Raw genomic sequence first — 8,174 nt, 5'->3', positions numbered from 1 at the left:
CATGCAAATTTATGTCAGTCTTATGTACTGAAGCCAGCAGCCAAACAGCTCATTTAAAAAATGAGCCATAAAGACCAACAGTGTCAGTGGACACTGAGACAGGATTTATGGTGCCCAGCAGACACTGCCTTGGAAGATGATTCAGGTAAACCTGTTTGATTACTTATGTGGCCTTTCTGTTCAGTGTGAGTTATCAAAAGTGTGGTACAAAAAACATGGATATGAAAGATAAATAATCAGGTCAACCAAATTAAATTATGGCAATGAGTCCTGCACAATTATATAGTCAATATGCCAAATTACTGAAGGTAAGCTTTATTCAGACATCAAAAACAAGAAATTTGTCCTATAGCACCAGGAAATAAGACAAATTTTGACTAGCTTTCTCTCAAGGAAAAACATTTCTCAATTCTTTTTTCCTCACACAAAATCACAATTATAGATGCAGATGTTCTGAGTAGATACACTAAGATTAGTTCAAGTATGAACTTGACATGTTTGAATATTGTTATAGATTGCATTTCAAGGCCAGGCATGAAGAAGGAAGGATATAGATCCTGTGAATATCTATCTATTTCCACATTTTAGTGTCATCAAATGATAGACAATTTTGTCCTTCTCTTGTCCCATTTCTATAATGTAATACAAAATATACAACTCATGCTGGAGTTGTGGCATTGTTACATCTCACACATGCAGTTTTTTAGTAAATCCAGACTTCTTCATTGCAATATGCTCTACTAAAATTAAAAAAAAAAAAAAGCTATATAGGGGCCTTACTTCAAGAAAGTATTTACTCATTTTCCACATTTTATCCCTTTTCATGACAGACAAAGGAGTTGAAGGCTCCGTTTACTTTAATGACACAGTGTTAGTTTTCTAATATTACAGCAGAAATATCCTTTTGACATGACCTGGAAGCACCTCTGAGGGTGCCTGCATTCACTGCATCCTGTTTTGGGGAAAGTGAACAGTTAATACTTGTGGTTGTGATAACCGTGGTGGTTCTGTGATGGAGTTTTTGCCTTCTAGGCATGGGCCAGAATTCACAAACTTATTTCATATGGATTGAAATATGTTGCTATTGCAAGAAAGGTTATTTGTAACTCTCTTGAAACACAGACAGACCAGATTTCAGCAAGTTTTGGTAAACAAATTGTTCTTCAAATTGAGATCTAATAGCACCTCATAGAACAGTCAAATTGAAATTTCTTTGAAAAAATCTATTTCATTTTATATAAGTGGCAACTTATCCTACAGAGGAAGAGATTTCCAAGTAATTGTTAATTACTCTGCTTTCCTTTATTTCATGCTAATACATATTTATTGCTACTTAATAATACTATTTTGTCCTCACATTTTTAGAATGCACTGATTTCCCTACAACTATTAGAACTCAAATGGATGTAGAAAGGAGCTGTTGGCCTATAGAATTTTATGCATTTTCTGATCTTTTGCTTTTTTTTGTCCTTATTCTTTAGTATGTCAGCTAGAATTTCTAGATTTTTCTGAAACTTTAGCACTCTTGCCATAAGCAAGAAAGCCACAAGCAATGTTTTGAAGATTTTATTCTGGGTCAAAGAGAATCTGCTGACAATAAGAATTCTTCGTGAGTAGACTGTGCTGAATAAGGACTTTGCTGGACTTTTGCTTTTGTTTCACTTAAATATGTTCACAAAATGAGCATAATGGTGTAGAATTGCTACTAGCTTGCTCTCAGAAAAATTCTGAAATACTCTTCTTGCTTAGGGCCTTTGTTAACAATACTTAACTAAGATGTATTTTGTATTTATTAATAAAAATTCATGTTTCTAACAATATTTTTAGCCCATGAAGATAATTTTCATAGAGGTTCATCTGGTACCAATATTTCCTCTAAACAAAACATTGAGAATATCAGCTCTCCAAGCTCCCCAGCTGTTACTACAAGTAATCCTATGGAGGTCAATGTTACCTGGCAGTTCTTAGTGGATCTGAGATATCTTGTAGGTTTTGGTCCTGAACTTCACCACATAGGATAATTTCTCTAAGGCAAGGGGCTTCTTATAGAGGTGGCTCTGAAATTCCATTTAATATTTGTTCTCTTTTCTCTCTTGTGCTTTTTGGGGACCACAAGAAATGAGGTGATAACTTGCCTAGTCCTGACACTGCCCATGGTTTATTATAAGCAATGGAGAATGTACAATTTTCAGGATTTTATTCTGTTTCTGAAGTATCTCTTTTATGCAGAAATTAAATTCAACAAATTATTTGTGCTTTAGTAACAAAGAGAAATAACTTCAGCTGTCTCCAGACTTTGGCTGTTGTTGGTGGGGTATTGGTTATGGAAGTAAGCTGCTTCTCCTCTGCCCTCACCCCAACATGTTCATAGTAATTTTCTCAGGCTGGTGTAACATCCTGGGGCTTTTCAAGGAAAATGGACTTCAAGGACCCAGCAAAAATTAATGGTTTTAAACATCAGCAAAGTTTCCCAATCCAGTTCACAGTGGGGTTTTTGTGGTGGTTTGGGGGGTTTTGTTTGTTTGTTTGTTTGTTTGTTCATTTGTTAATGTTAGTTAAAATAGGAACGATCTAATTTCCCAAAACTACCAAATCACAGAGTAGTTCTGAGGACTTATTACGGCTGTGTGTGTACCATGTTTTGTAAGTGGTAAGACCAAAATGCAGCATTGCTGGGCTACTGCAATTTCTTGACGGGGCCAAGCTTTCAGGTTATTATTAAATGTCATTGCTTTAAGCTTGCTGTGGGCAAAAGGTGTCGGGGTAAATTAAGTACAACAATCTCTAAGCTTCCTCTCTCTAGACCTATTCCTAAGTTGTTTTCTTCAACTTCCATGAGACTCGCAGGTGCTCAGAATAAGGTCCCATCCAGCAAATCAGTATAAACCTTGCATCTGCCAAAGATGTGGATTAGATGCATTAGATTTTGGCTGACATCTCTATCTTGGCATGACAAACGCTAAAAAACACTCACCCTCCCCCAAAGTAAAAACAAAAAAATTGCAAGGAAAACCTTAATATTGGTTAAAATGTCAGTTGAATTAAATGAGAGTGCTGTGATTTGTACCCATGAGGGGAGAATGAAAGAACAGCAGGTATGTTAGAGGTGCAAAAAAATATTGAGTTTCACACATAGCATGTATGAGCTGACAAGTCTGCTGGCAGCTGCCTGGTCACGGGGGGCTGCAGGGATGGCAGGAAAATACAGTCAGTGCTGTGGTCCTGAGAAATGGGAGAGAAGAAGAGACAGAGCAGGGCAATAGATACAGCTCCTGGCTTGCTAAAGACTAAGTCACTTTGGACCCAACTCTGGACTCACGGAATTGGGAAAGACCAAAACTCAGTTTCCAAGAGAGTTAAAACACAGTGAGAGACCCTCTTTTCCATAGGCATTTCCTCTGATTGATCATCTGGACTTTCCCATGGTTCCATTGTAGTGGATCTGTATGGAGCTTAATGTCTAAACATATTGGGAACCGGTGAGACAAAAGGCAAAATATAAAAATTTTAAGTGCATGATTTCAGCTTTTTCATTATTAGTAGGAAGATTGATCAAGAAAACCAATATATGAAGTATACTAAAATCAGAAAATTATCTTTCTGTTAATCAGAACTGCTAATTGGAGAAATGGATTGTTTTGGTTTTCCACAGAAAATAAATTACATTTCAAAGAAAATAAAATTGAAAGAAAAAAATACTTCAGCCTGTAACAAAAAGCTTTTTCATATCTTAATGCTGAAATAGATTGTTAAGCTATATAACCAATAGTTTCTTGGTAGTGAAGAAAAATGGATGAAGAATAATTTCATGTTTTAATTATTTCATTATTTTCTCATAGCTTTATGTAAAGTAATTAAGTTTACCCAAAGTTCCATTTTCTCTGAAAAAAAAACCAAAAACTTTAAGAGCAGATAGTCTGACAATAAAATCTTACACTATGTAAATTTTTTAAACTTTTCCAAGTATGGGGTTTTTTTTCCAAATTAGACACATTATTTGAAGAATAATACTTTCCATAGTTACTTTAGATGGATTTCTAGATTTCTGCTGTGGCTGAGGAAATGAAGCAGAGTTTGTTTTTTTAATGTGTTAAAGTGCCCAGGATTTGGGATGGGCACTTAAGTGCTTTTTTTATATAAAGCAAAACAATAAACAGTTATAATAACACCTACAACAGTTATGACCTGGAAGTTGTTCTGATGCTGTTGTCCCTATATGCTTTTCACTGGAGTTGGCACAAGGAAAGTCTGATATTACCAGCAGGAGATCTATTTTGTGGGTGACTTGGGGGATGAGAGGCCCCACTTCATCACATCATGTAAGCAAGCCCTTAGCTCATTACACACACTCAAGTTTAATTGACTTGGAGGTTTAAGCAGAGCATAGTCTGTGAAGAGGGCTGTATTGAATAGAGTCATGGTTTTCTCAGCCAGGAGACTGCCAATCCACCCAACCAATTGGGGAGTTCTGGAGTCAGGCCTGTGCCCAGGTTTTCCAGTGACTCCTAAGCCAGCTAAAAGCCTGCTAGGCTTGAGCATCCACACCTCATCCCAGCTCCAGCAGCAATGGTCCTCCAGTGGCACTGAAGAGAGGTGTGGCACCTGCTTCCAGGTGTTATTTTTGTAAGAAATCAGAAAAAATGGGACCTGGGTAACAGGTTAAAATAACTTGCTGGTGGCTGTGGGGAGCCAGTCTTCGTCCTGCTCTTTTCAGTGCCAATTTTGTGCAACATTCTTGAGAGCAAACACTCAGAAAATGCAGGGTAAAGTTAAGGGCTCAGTTTGGGCAGCTTCCCAACTCCATCTACCTTCACTAGCACGGGCACACTTTGCTGTTTCAGCTAATGACTTCATACTTTAGATCACCATGATATCACAGATAGGAGTTTTAGGAGATTTGAATTCTGTTGAAATCTTTAGACTTATTCCACCTTTATACTGAACGCCAGAGAAGCTCCAGTTAATCTTCTTTAAGGCCCTATTCGCTTAATGGAAACGCTTAGCTGCATAATTGCTTTGAGCCTATTGCTATTCCAAAAGGAAAATATAATAATCTAATGGTATTGTCTCTATAAGCGAATGAGAATTTCAGGAGTGGATGTTGGTGCCACCCATGTGATCCGGAGAGGTTAATGCAGTTAAAGTTATTTCACAGTCCATTAAGGAGCTTACGGTGACCCGTCGACCTTTGAGCCAACAACACGGAATCCATTATCATCACAACGGAGGAGCCGGGGCTCCGCCGGCTCCGCAATGGGCCCGGGAAATCCCAAGTTAGTACTTAGTCTAAAAAAATGCACTTTTCTTTCTGCTTCTTGGGTATGGCTATTAATACACCCTCCCGTAATTTGTAACATTAACATTGCTGAAGGTACAGAAAAGGACATTGAAATGAAGACGTCAAAACTGCTGACTTGGTTCGGAGTATGATAATATTGGCTGCATATTGAAATGGTGGATATATATAACAGCAGAGATCAAGATGAAGAAAGTCAAAGAAACTCGGGGAAATTGATGATAAATTATTGAAGGTTCTGCAACTCATTTAAGCACATAATGGCTTTACTTCACATTTTCTGATACCACAGGGCTGGTGGGGTTTATTTTGTTTTGTTTTGTTGTTTAAAATTATTTATATAAAATAGGTATTTGGCAGAACAAAAAAGGATATTGGGATTTTACCATATACAGCATAGGTACATTTTAGTTCTCCAGATGTAGTTAGTTCATATTTCTTCATCTAAACGTTTTTTTTTTTAACTATTTTATTTATGCATTAGTAACACTCTGCATAAGTATCCATATTTAATTATATTAAAATAAATGCATCATCTTCAATGTACAAAAGAATTTTTAAAAGATAATGTCAGTCACACAAAAAGCATTGATATGGGATGCTGATGAAGAAAAATGAAATTTTAAAATACTAAAATTTAGCAAGAAAGTGTCACAGATTTTATGGTCGAAGTTAATGTAAATGCAACATTCCATGTTGCTTAAGAGAATTAATGAAAATATTGGGATAATATGTGCATGCAATCATGTCCCATTTTATAAAAACTGTACTATTAAGATTTTAACATGGAAAAGACCTTACCCCAAAGCTCAATAAACATTATGCAATTTGATAATGCAAGTATCAAAATTATACAGTTTTTTGATATGGTTAGAGATGAAAAGAGAATGACAAATCTTCCTAAAAGTCCTACAAGTTATTAAGGATCACAGCACTGGAAAGTTAACCAGTATTTCTGATACTTCAGGACCCATTTTAAACAAATAAAAATTGAGACTGCCAAAAGCAAAGCCCCTCAAGTCTACGGTATGGTAGAACTGACAGAGAAAAAACATGTATAGCTACACCAATTTCAAGAATGTAAGACAATAATGTATTTTCATAGCTGGTAGTCAGCTCAAATAATTGGAAACAGGGTTGTATCCTCCTGATCACTCTAAAGAAAATATAATGTTCTGATGATGTTTTTTAATGACAGAACTTATGGCAAACGTTGTGTCTTTAGTATGGAAAACCTTGAGAAAGTAGTCTGAGTTGTTCTGCTATAAAACATAATTAAAACTTGCATATATCCTAATTTTCTGTATCATGTCTTTAGAGAGATTATGAAAACAATGTATATTGAGATTGGATTATGTAGAAGAGGCCGCAAAAACACTGCAGGATATTTTGTGGAATTCCAGAATGGGTGTTTACTAACTGCATAGTATCTCTTTCACCACTTTACTGAAAAATAAAATTAGCTAAATGACAGAGATAATGTCTCTCTGACTCTTTAACAAACATGAAAGGGTGGGGGGGGGGAAATATGTGGAGTGCTGTGAAGCTGGTAATGTTTTCATCACTGCACATGTTAAAATAGCTCTTTTAAAAATATTGGGGTTTTAGCATCCAAAGCCTATTAAATGCCATTGTGGTCACCCTGTCATTACCTAAATATTTAGGCAAATAGTGATACTGAGGGGAGAATAACAATTTTATTATGAAATGATAACTAGCCTTAAAAGATATTTTATGAGATACACATTATTTTAGAAAACTGGTGAAATCATCAGGAATTGCCATGAGCAGAATGCCATACTGGCAATTTCCCTTCTATTTCTAGTCCTTATTTCAATGAAGAAGGGGTCATTTTGTTAATTCCTATACTCAGTCACTACAGCAGTGTGCAGCTTAACTGAGCCCCAGTTCCCCCTCTCATACACAGAGGCACTCTCAAATACATTTACAGAGCAGCAATTATTGAGAAAGTAGCCAGGGTAAATGTAGGTTGGCATAATAATATAATACAAGTAATTAATCATGGGATGTAGGATTCATTATGTCAACAAACTAGATGAAACCTCCTTGGGAGGGTGATATAAAACAATATGTAAGAATGATTTCTTTAAAGTGACAGGCAGAGATAATTAATCAAAACTCTATCTGAAAAAGCAACATATTCATAAACCTGGAATATTTGGGACCAGGAAGTGTAGATACCATTACTGCATAATAGGATAGCTTTCAGAGAGTTCTTGTGCAAATGGAATTAATAAATGGTGTATAAAAACAATAGACATATTTCATCACATCATATTTATGCATAATAAAAGGTATTTTTAAAATATGTTTAATTTTTCCTAAGGACTTGAACACTTTCCTTAAGATTATAGGAAAAATTATAAAAAATGTGAACCCTCCTAAAGACTCTACATTTTCAAGTAGCAGTGAAATAAATAAATAACATTGACACACAGCTAGGAAGTTACACCAGTGTACATGGGCAGGAAGCAGAAGCTGATTTTTTTATGTAGAAATCATACACAGGACTACATATTTCAGGCAAAAGTTAGTAATTTGTTAGTGAAATAGCAAGCGAGCAGTGAAAATCTTTGGACATAAATGGAGCTCCAAAGTGAGTCTCAGCCTTCAGTGGCCAAAAATAAACCGGCTCTTGGCTGAAAGACATAAGTGTTATTGTGAAATTGATATCCCTCCTTGGCTTATTCCCAGACAATATGTTGCCTTTCTGGGGGCTGATCAATGTGATTGATGTGATGTGTGAAATCCAGGAGGGAGCTCCCCTTTAATCAAACCCACTGTCCTCCACTGATGGGCAGCTGTGGACTAACATGTTCTTCTGCCTTGCTCTCTCTGGCTCCCCTCAGAAATTAGG

The sequence above is a fragment of the Lonchura striata genome, chromosome 3 (genome assembly GCF_050655825.1).
Source record: "Lonchura striata isolate lonStrDom1 chromosome 3, ASM5065582v1, whole genome shotgun sequence".
Lineage (NCBI taxonomy): Eukaryota > Metazoa > Chordata > Aves > Passeriformes > Estrildidae > Lonchura > Lonchura striata.
Note: the sequence above shows the minus strand (reverse complement) of the source record.